This window comes from Heliangelus exortis, chromosome 2 (genome assembly GCF_036169615.1).
Source record: "Heliangelus exortis chromosome 2, bHelExo1.hap1, whole genome shotgun sequence".
NCBI classification, from domain to species: Eukaryota; Metazoa; Chordata; class Aves; order Apodiformes; family Trochilidae; genus Heliangelus; species Heliangelus exortis.
This window is the reverse complement of record NC_092423.1, coordinates 86,497,503-86,517,185: the sequence shown is the minus strand read 5'-3', so window position 1 is coordinate 86,517,185 and position 19,683 is coordinate 86,497,503. Positions and strand designations below refer to the sequence as shown.

The 19,683-nt window shown below is 38.6% G+C and overlaps 1 protein-coding gene across 3 annotated transcripts in view; it reads right to left on the bottom strand.

Annotated features, from left to right (window-relative positions):
- LOC139792890 (poly(rC)-binding protein 3-like) overlaps positions 1-19,683 on the bottom strand; it is a 510,075-nt gene that overhangs the window by 174,892 nt on the left and 315,500 nt on the right. For all 3 annotated transcript variants that reach the window (XM_071736835.1, XM_071736837.1, XM_071736836.1), the window contains one exon: positions 4,812-4,899. The gene's annotated coding sequence lies outside the window, so the exon portion shown is untranslated. The remainder of the gene's footprint in view (positions 1-4,811; positions 4,900-19,683) is intronic.

Genomic DNA, 19,683 nt, shown 5'->3' with positions numbered 1-19,683 from the left:
ATTGTGTAACTTTTATTTCTAGGAAAATACATTGAATTTGGCTAATGGTGCATGTGAATTATAGATTATTATAGAAGATAAAGACTGATAAATATTTAAGGTTTGCTTTCACTTAGCCCTTTACTAATAATAATACCAAACAAAACTCAAATATATGTGCCTGGATGCTACCTTGACTTTAAAAACTAAAAATTTAAAATAAAAATAATTTAAAAATTACTTCCCTATATCTCAGTGTCCATATAATCTGGTTCTAAAATCCCCTAAATGAAAAAAAATATATTCACTTTCTTTGTGATAAGAATCCTGTTTATTTTCACAAAGATAATGCATAGTAATTCGCCTTTTGTTATGGCTATTAAAAAACCAAATCAACATCTAGGTGTAACACACTTGTTGCCTTAGGCAAGCCACTATTTCATTTTGTTAATATCTAAAGGGTTTCCAAATAATCATGCAAAGTAGAGCTGATTGGTTGATTTTTCCATTGTCCAGCAGTTACCCAGTCAGCCTAGACAGAAATTCATGCATCATTTTTCAGTACAAGAAGATTGAGATTTTGCTCAAACTGTTGTTTGTAACTAGATGCACTTTTTCAGATTAAATATATGTCTCAAAATATATACATATTTATATTTCTATATAAAAATAGATTTAGAAATAAGATAATTTAAAATTAAAAGTGAAATTTTAGCAATGTACTACTAACCCCTTAACTTCCCTGATTAGATTTGCATTAAGTAACACACAGTATTTGCTGACCATCAAACCATTAAGCTGGAAGAGTTTGAGTGACTGGAGAGAAGAGACTCTCATGAAGTGTTGACTTCAAGTTTGACAGCTGCAGCTTTCTCTGCAGGTGCAAAGAAGGTATTTTCTTCACTTTATTCAGGCTAGCTCTGCTCAATATCTAGGTCATGCAAAGCTATCTCTTGAGAGCTGATAAAGGCAGAAAATCTTACTTCCTATTGTAGGTAAAAGCTCCATGCTGAAATCTACTAATTCTAAAAGCTTTCAGGACACAGTAAACAGAAAGAAACACACCGTTCTGTTTACTCAGTACCAAGAATGGTTGATTTGACTAATAAATCAGTTTAATATAAGTAATATATGAAACAAATACACATCTAGTAAATGTGAAATGTCATTCGTTAGTTTCTAAAATAACAAAAAGCAAAAATCAGGAATTTGAATAAATATATCACAAACTTTTATATAATTCCCTAAATGCAACCTAAATGCAACTTTACCAAACAAAGCACTTACTGTAAACAAAATAGCAGCCAACCTAATCTGGTGCATGATATTCTCATAGCAGTGAAACAGGACTATTAATAGTGATCACAGACCTTTCTCCCATCATTATTTTGACTGTAGAAATTATGCTGCCAGTCCACAATATTGTAAGCAAAGAAAATAGAATGCAAAGGGAAATTACCCACTCTTATTTGGGTGATAATATCTAGATTACCAAACAAGTGAAATTACCCACAGCATTATTTACTGCAGCACTGTAGCAGAAAACACTGCTTGAAAACTGCAGAAAACAAATACTTGAGTGTTACCAACTGAGAAGATCCAGATCTTTTCCAGAAAGCTAATTAAAAAGTAAACACAGGAAAGAAAGAGTGATGATTTCTGTAATATTCATTGCTTGTTTCTTCCCACTGTAAGGCCATCAAATCACCTCTCAGCTTATTTTAAAACAGCCAAAGCAGACATTTTCTTCAGTGTCCTAATAATTCCTGAGCCCCTCTTCTAACCCTCTCTGTTGTTTTCAACACCCTTTTTTAAAGCAGAGCCACCAAAAACCAGTCTTCTAGCATCAGTCTCAGCAAAGCCAGACTCACATCCAAAGCAACAACCTCTGTTCTGTGTAGTCAATTTTCTAACTGGAGTTGCTTATCCAGTGTGACTCCTGAAATACTTCCCTCAAAGCTAGAACTCCTTAGAACACAGTTTGTCTTTCTCTCGAAGAAGAGAGTATCCTTCAGCCTTAAATTCAATATTTCACTTTACATAGATGGACTGAGGTTACCAACCAATTCAAGTTGCAATTCAAGCAGCCTGGACCTTTTGTATTATTTGCAAATTTCACTGACAGTGATATCTGTCAACTTCAAGGTGTCCAAGAAATGTTGAAGAAGTATGTCTAATTGTGAACCTTGTTGAAAACCAGAAGAAACACCTTCCCTCAATTATGACTCCTCACATCAAGTATTTTCTGTGGATGTGCTACTTCAGGTGTGCTTTCTTGACACTGTGCAGGGTTAATAGTTTTAGCAGAACATTCAAAAAGCTTGAAGTATACTCTAATGATTTGCCTGAGAATATTGTAGAGCCAAGGTAGCTGAAAGGTAAGCAGAGGTGAGGAATTTGGGTACCAGTACTACTTGGGAGATGGAAATGACTGTGTATTACCACAAGATAAAAGGAGATACAGACACTGTGACTTCAACCTGGGCTGCGAGCCTTCCTATCCTTCTCTTTTGCTCTTGTAACATCTGCCTTGAAATAAAATGCTGATAATTAAAATTGATTAATCTACTTAAACCCAAATGAAGCCTCTTTCAAGACTTCTATACCCAGTTCAAAAAGAAACCCTCCATTTCCTTCATTCAGATTGACTCGCTATTTATTATTTATTTATTGGGTTGATGAAGTGATAAATCATGTTTGTGTGCAGTCCTGATATGCTTAATGCTACAGAGATTGAGTAACTCAATTATCACAATTCATTGTGTCAAGCAGCCTTAGCTTCCTTATGTTCTGCTTTTCATAGTAAACAGGACAGATCTTCAAAACTGTGTCTTAGAGATAAATGCAAGATGAATTAAAACTGTTGGCTCTAGCCTGTTTTTTCTCTTAGTAAAATCCAAGGGAATGGTCAATTCAATAGATATAGAGGCTTGCATTCTTATACAGATCTCTGGCACATTATGGTCCAAATAACAATGTGAACCACACTGAAGTGCAGATAATTAAAAGACAGATCACTTATTAACAAGCAATGTATTCAGCACCTCTGCTTTCTGGAAAGAGATAAATCAGAGATTGTCAGGTTGGAAGGGACCTCAAGGATTATCTAATCCAACCTTTCTAAATAAAAATACAGTTTAAATGTACCACCACCTTGTCAAGCTGAGTCTTAAAACTTTCTAATGAATGGGTAGCCACCACTTCCCTTGGGAAAATATTCCAATGTCTAACTGCTCTCATGGTGAAAAATTTTCTTCAGCAGTCCAATTGGAATCTCCCCAGGAGTAACTTGTACCCATTACTCCTTGTCTTTTCCATGTGACTCTGTAAAAACGGAGTCTCCATCAACTTAGCAGCCACCCTCTATGTACTGGTACATGGTAATAATGTCTCCCCTAAGCCTTCTCTTCTCGAGGCTGAACACAGTTTTAAGTCACGACCCTATGCTTCTTTCAGACCCCAGACAAGACTCAGACTTGTCTATGTGGGCTATGTCTGGGCTATGTCATAGCCCAGACTTGACTATGTGCTTCCAGCCAAAATGTCTGAAAAGCAACCCGACAAGCAATAAGAAAGAAGGAAGCTTGTCTTGCACCTGTAAAAACAATGGAAGCAAAGAAAAAATCTTACCATTTCATCTGCTTATGTAGAAAGTGAAATTTGAGGTGTTCAGCCTCTAGCTCCTAATAAAATTACATTCAAGTTGTATAAATAAATAATTGCAAAGACTTTTACTTTTCCATATTTTCATTAATATATCTGAGCAGTTACTAAATAATGCATATTCTTTGTATCACTTTTTGTTCTTTTATATGAAATAATATATGAAGTCTTTCTTTTATTTTGGGGACTATTGGAAGCTAAACTTGCTAAATTATGAAATAAAAGGTTCTGAAATACTAGATATTGTGTTACTTAAATTCATTGCATTCTCTCAATCTTCATCTCAAAAATATGCTGTGGCAAAAGTCCAAAGACCCTTTCCAAGGCTGAGTTCCAATGTTTTACATCAGTTTAGCTTTGCAATAGCATTTGTCAGATTGAATGGGCAATGAGTAGGTTTAAGGGCAGTCAAAGGTTTAAATCTGGGGGAATGCAAGGGAAATTGAGAAAGATGATGCAGAATCATCCGAGGAAGTGAGTCAGGTATTGCTGCCATATAGAAAATAAACATAGTTATGGAGTATTAAAGAACTATTATGGTATAACCTGCTGTACTAGGTGGACTGTACTGCATAAGGTACCGACTTAGATGCAGTGTTAGTAAACTTCTGATGTGTCGTAAGTCTGAGACCAAGTAGTTCAGTGTTTCAAAGAGTAAAACAGGCACAGAGGGAGCACAGGAGAGTAAATGGGCAAAGGAGGCATATGCAGACAGTTTTGTGAATTCTGGCAAATTTTAGGGTCATATTTGCTACAATGAGTAAATTCTGGAGGCTCTCAAGAAGAAAAAGAACAGCACAGCTACAAATAGATAAACAGTTATTGACTCTGATGCCACACAATTCTAATGATAGAAAAGAAGTTTTAGCCACTTAACTTCTCACCAGGAAAAAACAAAACAAAACAACTGTTCAGAGATATGACTACAGAACTAGTGGTATTACAAGTCAGAATCATCAGGTGAGCCAGTACTTCAACTCAATTATATCTGTAATATTGATAGATTTCATTCTAGCTGGGAAAGGTTATGATCGATTTCATACTACTCAGTTTGCACTCATATTCTCTTGGGTCAGAGAAAGAGTCTGGTAGTCAGTATAATAAGTACAAGGATAAAATACAAGCCAGGACTACAGGGGTGAAATAAAAACTTAAAAGGAATAACTTACTTGTCAGACTGGTGATAGTTAAAAAACTTCTGTTGGTTGGTTTTTACTTTCACTCTGCAGTCTTAAGGAAGATATCTCCAAGTATGCTCTGAAAAGAAGAATGATTAAAAAACTTATTATACAACTATAAATACTTCAAATACTAAATACTAAACCAAAACTCGTCCAAAATAACTCACTTTCTCATTTTATGATGTATTAAGTAATGAAATATTTTTTATTCTACCACTGATTCTGCAGAGGGTTTATGAGCTTCTACAAGTTGAACTGCTCAAATCAAGCTTTCTGGAGGGTACAGGGAATCAGAACAATGAGAAGAGTAATTATTTATTCTCTTATATCTATGTTCCTAAGTTGTTCCAGTTGTGAGAGAACAGTGAAAATGAGAGAAGTTCATCTCCTTTCTGGTTCAATAACCCAATACACTGGAGTAAATGGAGTAAATAAAATTATTTCCCCAAATGTCCTTCAAACAGCTGACTAGAGTTCACTGGCTATTTTTTCAGTAGTTCATGTATTTGGCTTCCTTGTTTGTGATCTAATAGCTGATGCTGTCCCTTCGTACTTGCAATGTTATTGGGCATTTCAAGTCTAGATTTGGAATTTCCAATTGTTCTTAGTGGACAGGAGAGCTGACTGATTCAAGGAGTCATCTCAGCTCTCCAAATGGAAATGAAACTCAAAGACTGGGATATGAGCAGCACATCCCTCTGTGCAGACTGTGGGTGGAGGATGTAGAGGAGTTGGGAATGAAGGAGTGAAGTTGGGCCTGGGAAAAAGAAGGGGCAGAGGGAAGGTACCTTTAGTATTGTCTTTGCATCTTATGGTCCTACTCTATTTTTAAATAGGTATCAGCTAAATTAATTTTTTCCAAGTATAGACTTGGTATTTTTTGCCCATGACAGCAACTGATGTTATCTCCTTGTCTTTATCTCAGCCTGTAAGACTTTTTGTCATAGTTTCTCCTCCTGTTCCACTGAGAAGGGGAAAAAGCAGATGAGTGAGAAAGCAGATGGGTGTGTGCCTGGGTGATGTCGAAGGTCAACCCACAACAGCTATAAAATAATGTTTCTATTGCTGATCTCTCCAAGACCAGCAAACCAACAGTGGAAAACAAAGAAAACTCTGCATTTAATGCATAGGAATAAACAGGCCTAGTGAGGAACAGAACAACTCCTCAATGAAAACTCCATTACCAGAAAAGCTTTGTACATCCATAGATTCTGTACTGTAGTGCAGCCACAAAACTGAGAACAAGAGCTTATGTTTACAAACAAGAAGTCAAATGACTCATACTCTATGAAAGGAGAATGCTGAAAATGTCATTTGAAAAAGATCTCTGTCTGTGATGTGATACAGAGTCTCTTTGGGCGATTAAGGGATTTTTGACAGTAGTCACTGAAATACAGCATAGCAAGTGTTTTAAAGTCAGAGGTCAGAATGATGTCCTTGTAGTAATGTATTTATTCTGTCAGCACTTTTTAAAAACTTTTTAAAGTTCTTTCATACGCAGATTTTAAGAATTCTGAGTCTATTTGTTTAATTCCAGATTCATTAGGGTCCAGGACTCCATCTTAACAACCAGTATGCCAGTAATAGTACATTTCATCTACCAAAAAAAAAAAAAAAAAAAAAAAAAAAAAAAAAAAAAAAATTTAAGAGCTATGCAACTCCATCTGATATTGAAGAATATGGGATGAAATCTCCATCAAGTTACTAAAGAAAAGGATAGTGCATCTGTTTGGTTGCCTTTAGTTTTGGACAGAACATGTCTTACAGTGGCAAAGCTAGTGAAACCCTCTCAGATAAAGCTCATTGAATTAACTTTTTTCCTGAATTACTTTCTTGTTAGAATTAATGTTCTGTTACAATACTCAACAACCTACTAAAAAGATTGGGTGCATAGGAAATATTCTCGCTGCCTCATATACTTGTGAAAAATTTCTGGCATGACAAAACCTAGAACAATATAAATTGCCAGTAGAGCTGAGCAAATATTAAATACTACCAATAATCTGTTTACAGCCTAAAACACTCTTGTAATTTAGCCATGTTTTTATGGCTAAATAACCAAGGTCTCATGCATCTACCCTGGGAAATCTATAAACACACAGTGAAATTAACTGTTAGTAGGGAAAAAAAGCTTGGAAACAGCTTTATGAAAATGTCACCTAAATACTCATCATCTGTCAAAAAAAGAAAATGATATATTAGTAAATATTAAGAAAAGAACAGAAAACAGGAGATGAAAACACAATAATGCTGCCACAAAACCCCATTTCTCATCTAATATTTTGAATATTTAATACAGTTCCAGTCATCTCATCTCATCTCAAAAATGACAGGATAGCAACAGAAGGATAAAGAAAAAGGTGACAGCATGATCAAAGGTATATAATGATTTCTGTACTGGGACAGAAAAAAAAAAGTCTTTAAGATTTTCATATTTGAAGAGGGACAAATGAGAGAAAGGACTATAACAGAGCTCCAGAAAATCATGAACAGTGCTCAAAAAGTGCATAAGGAATGCTTTTTCACCATTTTTCATGGCACAGGAAGCAGTCCCAATAAAATGAGCAGTTAGCTAATTTAAAGCATGACATCCATGACAGGATGCTTTCTGGAAAGAACATAATTAAATGGTAGAACTCATTGCCACAGGATGTGGTAGAAAACACACACATGTATGGACTTCAAAACACAATTCACTGTGGTAGTAAAAGAAATATAGACCGGTCTGTATTTTACACTAAGATGGAAAACATAAGTCTTCAGCTTAAGAAATATTATAGAGTGCTGTGGGATGATACCAAGGGAAGTTTTCCTTTGGTCTGATTTAAGTGCAGCTGTCACAATGTCCTCATTCATTTTGCTCTTTTATTCCATTCTTGGAAATCCCTTCCACCATGCAGCTCTTTGAGAACATACTGTGCCTCTAGCTAGTGTACAAGAAAGTTTTTGAGGGCAGAAAATTCCTAGATTTTCTTGTCTCCCTGTGCAACTTCACATCCTAGAGTAATTAGATTAAATTAAGGGTTTTGGTTTTGGAGACATGACAAGCCCATCCATAGTTTTAGACCTAAAACACCAATAAAATGAAAATTATAATAGTAGTCTACAGTCCTATGTAGTCTTTTAATGTTTTGAAGTACCTTAAATAACTGAGTAAATCAGAATGGCTGTACTAAGTCAGAGACAAGATCTGCATACCAAAGCCAGTATCCCACCTACTGCAGTGGCCAAAATACAGTTACCTTTGGCTAGCATGACAATTCAGCTTTCAGGACGTTATGCACTTCAGAAAGCCATGCAAACTTTTTTTTTTACCTCAACAGACACTGAGTAACTACATAAAAAGAAAAGTTTTGGAGGCAAATCCTCCTTGTAGCCAAGTCCTGGTTCACTTCCCAGTGACCACACTATGCCCCATGCCTCTTCTCACATGCTGATTTTCACTGAAAACACGGAAAAGTAGCAGAATGGAAAAGTGATAGTGACTTAGGCAACCAATGTGCCCCACAATCTAGGTGCCACCTGCACAACCACTTTCTACTAGCCCAGTAACACTGCAAGGAACACACTTTAAAATAACATTGGTGTGTCAACAGATCCTTGTATAGACCTGGCCTTATTTTTTAATGGAAAACAGGAGCAGTCAAGAAATAATTAAATGAATAGGAATAAGTTAAAAGGTGAAAAAAAAAAATAAATTATTTTTCCATCGCTTAATTCTTCACACTGGGTGTAGGTATCTAGGTGCTGACAGTGGAAGGACGGCAAGCACAGCATTTATGAGAACCCAAAGAGGTGGTGCCTCTAGGAAATGTATTTAAGAAAGGGCAAAAAATGCCAGAGTGACTGACACAGGAGGAGGGGGAAAGAGATGAGTGAGAAAAAGTAAAGGGAGCACCAAGGTCAAGGCCAGATGATGATGATGATGATGATGATGATGATGATGATGATGACGATGATGATGGTGTACTCCAGGACCCTGAAGCAGATATCGCCTGTGGTCTGTGGAGGACTCCATGCTGAAGCAGAGATATATTTTCCGGGAAGCAAAAAGGTGAAACTGCTTTGTGCTAACCATAACCCTCTTCACCCCTACACTTCTGTGGGCGAGAGAGGACTTAGGTGTGAAAGAATGAAGCTGACCCTGGGAAAGGAGGAGAAAAAGTGTTGGCTTAATGTTCTTCTTCTTGTTTCTTCTAGAATCTATTTAAATTGGCAGTACCTCAAATTAATTTCCCCCCAGTTGAGTCTGTTTTGCCTGGGACAGTACCTGCCAACCTATCTTCTTGTTTTTATCTTAACTTATGAAATTTTTCATCCTGTTTTTTCCCGCTGTCCTTCCTTCTGAGGAGGGAGATTGAGAGCAGCTGGATGGGTGCCTAGCCACTGACCAAGATGAGCCCACCACATCCTTGAAGCAGGCAACAAGTTCATGCTACTTTGCTTCCATTGAGGGTGTCCATATTGGGTCTCTTGCATCTCAACTATATATCTGAATTCCATACCTTCAGTTAACTTAATCTGAACTGTTCTGAGCAATTCTTATACAGACAAGGAACAATTCTATTCTCATCTCATCATGAGGATGCAACCTTGCTTTCCTACTACATCCTTTGTAGCTAGTTTGTACGTGTATTATCCAAACCAATTTCCCTCTTGCAAATTGTTAATAAGATTTCTGCCAATGGATTTGTTAATTATGCACTGAATTATTTGGACAAAGCATTTTTAGCATGGGGGTTGCTTGTCAGCTGCTTGCTATAGGCTGTGCATTGTTAATAATTGTTTTGACTTCTGCCTTATGTGCTTTATGGCTCAGGAAGAATTATAGTGTTCATCAATTGTTACCTCATAGTAACAATAATATTTCTGCTTACTGAACAGATGAAAACAACTTTCTAAAATGACAAAGGTGAATAAGAAATAACTGAATAAAAAACATCAAATAGATACCATGTTAGTTTGCATTGGGATATTGTTTGCATTTGAGTACAAAATATTCAGCAAAGAAAAGTGCTTCCTCACACATAATTAAATACTCCTCAGTTCTTCATGAAAGAAATAAAAACATAATCAATCCAAATAGTTGCTTAGATCTAACAGATGCTTTTTTCCAAGTTCTGTAGCGGTAGTGAACCAGTTTAATCTATAAGAATGACCTTGATGCTAGGACATAATACCTTCTCAGCAAGTTTGCTGATGGCTCAAAGCTGGGAGGACTAGCTGACACCCCAGAAGGCTGTGCTGCCATTGAGAGGAACCCAGACAGAGGCTGGAGAGTTGGGCAGGGAGGCATTTTATGAATTACAACAAGGGCAAGTGTAAAGTCTTGCATCTGGGGAAGAACAGCCCCAGGTACCAGTACAGGTTGGGGACTGAGCTGCTGGAGGGCAGCACAGGGGACAGGGACCTGGGTGTGCTGGTGGATGGAAGGATGACCATGAGCCAGCAACGTGCCCTTGTGGCCAAGAAGGCCAATGGCATCCTGGGGTGCATTAGAAGGGGGGTGGTCAGTAGGCCGAGGCTTACTATGCGCTGGTGAGGCCACATCTGGAATATTGTGTCCAGTTCTGGGCCCCTCAGTTCATGGGAAACTGCTTGAAAGAGTCCAGTGAAGAGCTTCCAAGAAGATTAAAAGAAATGGAAAAAATCTCCCTCCTAAGGAAATGCTGAGGAAGCTGGATCTCTTCAGCTTGGAGGAGAATGATGGGTGACTTCATTAATGTTTATAAATACATTTTTATGTCAGTCAGGAAGACTGCCAGGAGGATGAAACCAGGTTCTTTTCAGTTACGTCCAATGATAGGACAAGGGGAAATGGGTACAAGCTTGAGCATAGGAGATTCCACATAAATATAAGGAAAAAAACGTTCACTGTGAAGGTGACAGAGCACTGGCACAGGCTGCCCAAGGAAGTTGTAGAGTCTCCTCTGGAGACATTCAAACCCCACCTGGACACATTCCTGTGTGACCTGCTGTAGGTGACCCTGCTCTGGCAGAGGGGTTGGACTCCATGATCTTTCAAGGTCCCTTCCAACCCCTAACTTTCTGTGATTCTGTGATATCTATTTTGCTGTGACCAAAAGGTAATCTGCAACACAAAAGTTGCCATTTTATTGAAGGAATTTTGAGTGAAAGAGCTATTGAGGCAGCCAATTACATTTGATGTGAGTTTGGGCAGCATCCTGGAAGGATTTAATTTGCTTTAAGCTCGGTCAACACAAGGATATTCTTTTTTTCCTGATTTTCCTTAAAAATTTTGTGCCATCTGAAAAGATTACAACTGGTAATGTCAGTGCCTTTTCTTTTTTTAAGGTCCCAAATGCTTTTGACATTGCACTACAGTGGATCAGCCACCTCTGAAGGAAAAAAAGCAGACTTCTCAAGACAGAGTAAGCCATCTGCCTTCCCTGTTGTTATTTCAAGAGACAAAAAGTACCATGGTATGTATGAAAAGGGAGAAAAAAAATTTCAAGACCCTCCCAGCTGTCTTGCTTAGTTCAATATTGATTGTTCAGCTGGCCTCCACTGTCCATAAAGCAGCTGCTGTTCATAAAAGCTGCTGTGACATGCTGGTTTTATACTTTGAGTAATACTCAAAAATCACTAAGCAGATGAGTAATCATAGGCAGCAGGCACTGTGCTATTTCATCCAGGAGCAAGCTTGTTTTTTAGTCAAGAATATCCTGGTGTGTCAGAAAGCAAGACTGATGCTTAAGCTTTTCTAATTGCCTCAGCTTAGTTTCATAGAGATATGTGCAACACAAAGATACATGTGAAGAACATTACACAGTTCAGTAAACATTGCTTTGGGGAGGATGGACAAAAAGGAGTGGTGGTCAGCAGTATCCTTATTTGACAAGCTTGGACTGAAGGGTCCAAGGGAAAACTTTGCAGATAACAAACCACAAGGGTTGTTTCACTGACACACTCTGTAGGAGATAACCTCTTCTCAATGCAGTAGACACTGATCAGTACTGGTTAAGAACAGGAATCTTTGGGAGACCATGTCTAGTAAATACACCATCTCAACTTAAAAAATACTAGCATGTTTATTGTGCTGCACTCCTCCAGTAGAAATATTAAGCATTTACAGAGTTATCGTTCTCTTCCACAGTAGGTATCAAAATCCTTTACTAGTTGAGGAGCACTACTATGCAGGCCGTACAAAAAGGCTGAGCTGCCTGCCTCAGGCCTTGAAATGAAAGTGGTAGAATTAGAAAAAAAATTTGTGTCAGCTATCCTAGATGCTATGCAAGTTCCACCATTCCAGAAAGACTTACACAGATGACACACCTGTAACACATAAGGGTACAGAGATCATAGAATTGGCTGGGTTGGAAGGGACCTCAGAGTCCAACCCTTGATCCACTACTGCTGCAGTTACCAGACCATGGCACTGAGTGCCACATCCAGTCTCCTTTTAAATATCTCCAGGGATGGAGAATCCACTACTTCCCAGGGCAGCCCATTCCAATGCTTGATCACCCTCTCAGTAAAGAAATTCTTTCTATTATCCAACCTAAACCTCCCCTGGCACAACTTGAGACCGTGCCCTCTTGTCTTGCTGAGGGTTGCCTGGGAAAAGAGACCAACCCCCCCCTGGCTACACCCTCCTTTCAGGGAGTTGTAGAGAGCAATGAGGTCTCCTCTGAGCCTCCTCTTCTCCAGGCTGAACAGCCCCAGCTCCCTCAGCCTCATCTCATAGGATCTGTGCTGGAGTCCCTTCACCAGCCTAGCTGCCCTCCTTTGGACCTGCTCCAGGACCTTGATATCCTTCCTAAACTGAGGGGCCCAGAACTGGACACAGGACTCAAGGTGTGGCCTCACCAGGGCTGAGTACAGGGGCAGAATCACTTCCTTGGACCTGCTGGCCACGCTGTTCCTGATACAGGCCAGGATGCCATTGGCCTTCTTGGCTACCTGGGCACACTGCTGGCTCATGTTCAGCTTCCTGTCAGATGTCTTAGCTTTCCCCCATGTCACACAGGTGAGACTTAACCTTCATGGTATTGCATGATCTGTTAAACCTGTTCTACCCATGGAATTAGCTAAGGTTACTGAAATGGTCATGTTATCAGAGATGGTCATGTTATCATGGCAACTGAACAGAAAAATCTTACTGCCAGTTTCTGCAAGATATTCCCTACATCACGAAAATGATACCCATTAAAGTACCACTCTCCAGAAAAGAGAAACTGAACAATCAGAATACAAACCTAACAATTTGCACAGAGAACTAACTGTACAGGAGATAGAAGTATGCTAGGAAGAAAAATTGTTAACATAGTATCAATTTAATCAACTATTTTTATTCCAGGACTAGAATGAATGGATACATATTGTATTACAAGAACCTGTGAGCACAATTGTGAAATTAACTTATATATTAATTCAATGGTCTTACATTAGAACAGAATCTCATTCAGGGACATCCTTGAAATCATTCACAAGATTAAGATGAGAAAGATTTCTCTTAATGTGGTCATCTGATATTCCTGATGCGCATCCCACATTATCAATTATACTGTTACGTTATCCTTACTCAGCGCTCCAGTACTTAAAATGTTCTTTCATCCATTCAAGCACCAATATTTATCTCTGGCTATATTAAGAATTTCCAGTTAAACAGTGTGAAAAATCCTAGCTTTTCAGCTATGGTTTTAGTTAAAGAAGTCAGTTGAATACTGCAAGAATATTTCTAATTCAATTTCCTCATTCCACATATGAGAATGATTGGCAGTAATCTACTTCATTCAAACAGTGATCTCCCATAGTTTTCCAACAAGATACAAATGGAAACAAATAATTTGGATCAATCTACAGCTTATACACACAATAAATAGCATATTGCAATCAGTAAGCAAATCTGTAAGGGTACAGTTTATAGCAGCAGGTCATTTGCTTGTAGTGCAATTTAAATCTCTATTTTCTCATATCCACTTAGCAATTTTGCCTGTTATGTTTCCCAGAACACTGTGGTGCATTGCATTGTTGCAGGCAATTCAGCCATGCAGAGGCACAGTGATGTTTCTGTAATTTAACTTGCATGCAAAGTCCACCTTACCCTCCCTTACACCAAAAGGAAAGACACTATTTTTAACATTGCTTACAGATCATGACCTTCTTGTGCAAAGTTCAATGGGCCTCTTTGATCACTAAGTGTGACCTCCCACAGAATATGTGATGCACAATCCCACTTGGTCTGTGAGCCTAAGCTATTCCCTTCCCATCTGTATCCCAGCTTTCAACAGTAAAGCTGCTTGTTTGGTGTTAGTGCACAAAAATGGGCTTTCTCTTGGAAATTATGCTTCCCTTACCTTCTGTGTCTGTTTCTATCTAAAGTAAAGGCAGATGAAAAAGAAAAGAAAGTCTCTGAAGAATGAAAGAAAGTCAGGGATGATGAAGAGTAGAATTATTGCTGTCCAGCTCCTGCCATCCAGCTCCAGGGTAGGTTTGTGTACAAGATAAGGAAACAGTCTATTCCATCAGCCACATCATTACCAAAAAACCTGAGTAGCTGGGGAAATTAAAAAGTCACATATAGGAAAGGGCTCAGATGATTATTTCAGGCCCAGGAACCCCTGGGAAAATCTAGAAATAAGCAGGGGTTCAAGAGAGTTGAGAAAGGCTAAATATTGTCCTGAGGGCTGAGCTGAGGGGCTTGCAGTGTGGGCAGCTGGTGGGTCAGGGGCTGAAGGACAACCCAGCCCTCAGTGCAGGTACTGGGCAGTGGGCTGCATAGGGTTCAAGAGCCAGGGAACACCGTGCCTTGGTGCACCATAAACCCACTGGTGCTCCTTGGCACAACACACACTGCAAGCAGAAGCTTAAGCCCATAGATCAAATATTTCTTTGTCCCCTTAGCTGTGCAGCTGGCATAAATTTAAGTTATCGGGACCTTGCTTATATCTAGTAGGCATGGTAATAGTTTATTAGCACTTTGGCAGGAGGGACAATGAGTTCTAGTGGAAATCTGGCCCTTTCTGCACCAATCTGTCACCATTAAATCACCAAATCTTGGTACTTAGAGCTGCAATTGTATCACAGCCTTTGCATTGAGACTGATGCTGAATATTTTTGAGTATCCATTGCAGTAAAAGTGAAAACTCTTCAGAAATATAAAAGGTCTTTGAATTACTACTGTATTTATAATGAAAAGAGAAGTAAGTCACTAAATATTTAAGTGTCTTAAATAAAGAATAATTAAGATCTGGGCAGGAAGCTGCCTTTTCTTTTTAAGTAATAAATTTTTAATTACGAGGTATGCTTTAGTAACAAATTGCTTAATGGAGATATAAAAGGAGAAATCTGAGGGTCAGGGATAGAATAAGATAACTATTTATGGGTCTGCACATAGAACACTATACTACCCTTGAGCAAATATTGCACAAATCATTAAAACACATTAATTTGAATAAAATCCTAATTTTTTTTCAAGTACTTACTATCCTTTTCATTTCCATGAGTTTATGCTTCTATGCAAGAATATCCCTTAAAAAATTCAAATTGCAAATACCTACTTCAAAAAGCTTTTCTGTGGCCAGCATGCCATTGATTAGGGAAGCAGGGAACAAACAAGAACATGCCACTTAGAAGGAACAAAAATATATAATTTTAACTATATGGAAAAAACCCCACATCTATGGAGAATGATCATTAGCAAAAAACTGCAGTTTTCTAGTAATCAAGTTATAAAATTGTTAGTCATCTGAAGATAGAGGCAGGCATTCCATGTGTAATGTCATGGCTTATTTTAATGTATACTTTGCCTGTATGAAAAGAAAAACAATACTCCTCTGGTCTTTTAAGATAAGCAGAAAGGAACTGTGTGTTCAATTATTCTCAGCTACTTACAGAACCTGGAAAAACTGGCTTTGGAATGCATGGGCAAGGCACACTCTGGTTTCATTTTAGCACAGTCCCTTGTTTTTGTTTGTTGGTTTTTTTTTTTTGGTTACTCACACTTCCCCTGTTGAACGAGATTATTTTGTTTATTTTAGCAGCTGTACATGTAGAGCTTTACACATAAGCTGGGATAGTGTGGTCCACCCAGGTTAAATATGCTCAATTTCAAGTACTGGGTACTAAGCTGAAGAAGCTGCATTTTATAGACACTGTGCATCGTGTGAAAGTTAATTCCTGCAATATCGGTTGAATAAAGGCAATTCTGAAATGCAGTTTTAGAACTGGATGAGCAGGAAAAAAATTAAACTATAGGAAGAGCCTTACCTGAACTAAAAACCTAATCTCTTAACACAAAAAACATGGATTAGGCTGAAGCCATGCAGTCTTCCTTCCTATGAATGTGGCCTCCAAGCATGCACAGTAAAACTGTCTTTCCTATATTCTTCTTGGCCTTTGAACATTCAGAGCTAAGAACATAAGAAAGATAAAAATAAAGCGCCAGACGAAAAAATCATAGTTTCCCTCAGTTAATCTCTTGGTGGGATGTTCAACAGAAAGGAGGCTTTTTTTTCCCTAGTATTTAAATTTCCAAGATGCAACCCTTCAATATTATGTGAAGCCACCTGCAGCAGGACACTGATATGGTTTTGGGGTACTGACCAGTCCCCCTGCCACATCATCAAGCCTAATACTTTGTTCTATGTTTACTGTGGAGCTTTGCATGCTTTCCTCTCAGCCACTTGAGGGCAAGTTGAAACTGAGATATTACAAGCAAAGGTGAGTGGTTTTGTTTTTGTCAACTTTTCAGAGTCTCACTCTAAACAGAAATGGTTTATTATTTTGTCTTGGGAATTAAGTTTCTAACCAGAAACACAGCAATAGCAGAAAATGTCTTCTTTCTCTGATATTAGGGTAGCAGATAACACTACAGTCAGTAAAAATTGTTAGCTTCTCTTTTCCTGATGCTCAAACACTGGTATTTCTCATGCTAATAATTGAGCATTAGAGATATCCTTTGTGCCCTACTGTTCCATGGCAGAGGCAGAAACCAACCTCCTCCTCTGAAAATATAAAAAAATTCCTAGTGAACCATAAAGCAGTGAGCATTGAAGTGATGCACTGAAGTGAGAGCACCAAAACTGAAAAAAAAGGGGGCAGTTAAATAAAAGACATTTTGAATTGCATAGGCAAGACATATCTGAACACACTGGGTCACATCCTCAATTGTTATTAATAACCTTAAAATCATTACTCTCAGAGTTGCATCAGTTCTCCCCTTGCTAGTGATGTAGTGTAAGTTAAAAAGAATCCAGTGCTGGACTCCCACCTTGGTGACTCAGCTGGCAGGTAGCCTGGGAGCTGCTCTGCCTTCCCACAAGGTGGCCCAAAATCAAGGGTAGCCTCCTCAGAATCCCCAGCACCCTGTGGATCCACTGATGCCTTTGACCTCCACAGTATTTACCAAGACAGCTTTCTGAACACTATGGGACACTCTTCCCTGAGGAAAATATAAAATCTTCCAAGCATTCTAATCATTAAAAAGAAATAAGGGGAAAAACAAGGCTATTTTTTTCAACAGTTTTGAGCACTGGCTTTCCTGATAGGTATATTGAGGAATGTAGGTTACATGCTCATACCTTTTTCAGCTGTAACGATTTGTCCTTTAAACCATGGAAATTTAAACTGTTCATATTCCATGCTAAGGACTGTCTCTCACTGTCTCTAAATTTGCTTATGTACAGCACAGGAGATAGTCTTGGTTGAGCCAATGAGAAACAAAACCAAGTGAATTTGATGTCATCTGTAATATGGGGCTCTATTTTACTGTAATAAATTTACTCCATTCACTTCAATATATTTTTTTCCCAAACATTAAAAGAAGACATGACACCCCTCTTTTTCTTCAACTTTTTTGTAGGTGTAAGCTTTTGATAGGTATTATAGGGATGCTTAATACACAAATAAATTAATATTAAGAGAGTAACAATCAGATCAAGACACTTACTGACTATAGTAAAAGTTTAATCTGTTTAATTTTGTTAGATTTACAAGATCAAATGATTGGAAATCATTTGCCCCTGTACTCAGCGCTGGTGAGGCCACACCTCGAGTACTGTGTCCAGTTCTGGGCCACTCAGTTCAGGAAGGATATTGAGGTCCTAGAGCAGGTCCAAAGGAGGGCAACTGGGCTGGTGAAGGGACTGGAGCACAGATCCTATGAGGAGAGGCTGAGGGAGCTGGGGGTGTTCAGCCTGGAGAAGAGGAGGCTCAGAGGAGACCTCATCACTCTACAACTCCCTGAAAGGAGGGGGTAGCCAGGGGGGGGTTGGTCTCTTTTCCCAGATGACTTTCAACAAGACAAGAGGGCATGGTCTTAAGTTGTGCCAGGGGAAGTTAGATATTAGAAAGGTTAGATATTAGAAAGAATTACTTTACAGAGAGGGTGATTAAGCATTGGAATGGGCTGCCCATATCTCCGTCCCTGGAGATATTTAAAAAGAGACTGGATGTGGCACTCAGTGCCATGGTCTGGCAACCGCAGCAGTGGGTCAAGGGTTGGACTTGATGATCTCTGAGGTCCCTTCCAACCCAGCCAATTCTAGGATTCTATGAAATGCATTTGTACCAGGCTAGATTTGGAAATAAGCACCACTGTTGGCAAACAAAACCACAGTGCCTTTCAATACTATTGACAAAGGTTGCTTTGGTGGTCTAATATAGTGATTTGACACCAACATAACTCCATTTATTTCAAAAGAGCTTTAAATACTGCATTTACCTCTCCACTGAGGAACACATTTTCTATCAAGGATTCCCCACTGAAGCCTGTGGTGTCATACCAGTCTAGCTGGGTGCAGAACCAGAACCCACACTTGTTTTGGCCACCAGAGCCTTAGTCCTTCCCTTACCCACACAGCTCCTCATCACTAACTGATGTCTCCAGATTTCAACTAATGATAGGTCTGGATAACAGAAATCAAAGTACTGAGTTCTATTGGGTTTTTTTATATACACTTGTAATTTGTCTACAGCAGAAATGAAACAAGCACATCCCTTATCATTGATCGTTTTCTATCATTTGAGCACTGAATGTGTTGAAGCACTGCTGTAAACAGGGTGGCAATAGCACTGCTGTGCATCAGGAGTAAAACAAAGAAGACAAGACAGTAAAAAAAGATGCTTTCTTGCTGAAACAGACCAAATCACAGCATGGAACTTTATTACAGGATCTGACAGCAAAGCACTAATTTGCTTCTTTGAATGATGCAGATTCAATCAATAAATCTCCAGCTATCAGAGTAAATCCTTCAGGAAGATAAGCCAACCCAGAAAATCAGAATTCACACTTCTTTCCACAGATATCAATGTTCCTGTGCTCTCATTCCTTAAAAAAATACTTTAGTAAATTAAAAAAGTTAACAAGCTTCAGTGAACCAATGAACTGCTTCTGCATAGCTTTGATTCTACCAGATACTTGAATGTGTGCCTTGCTTACTAAGATTAAGAAAAAGCTGAGTTCATTCGTTAAAAACTAAAGCAAATGAGGGACTAAACCCCAAATTCAGCATCTACAGTCCAACATACTCTGCATATTGTGTAGATTTTCTGGATTCCCTTTTTTTTATTGCCAGAGATACACAACACTGATCTACTCTCTGAAACTTTGAAATTTGCTAGTTAGCTGAAGGTGGCTTTAAAGCCCGAAGTTGTTGTATAATTATAAATTGTAAAAAAACCAAGACCAGCAGCAAGGCCTTCTAGGTCTTCCTTGTTTTGAAACTGACCTCAGACCTCATAGTCTCAATTTTGGCTTGTCTATCAACATAGTAATTTCCTTCATTTGCTCCATGCTTTATATTTTTGTATTGCCATGACATGTTCACAGACGGTGGTGCAGAAGTAGAACACAGGGAAGAAGCTCCTGGTAGGGCTGTGACATGACTAAACAGAC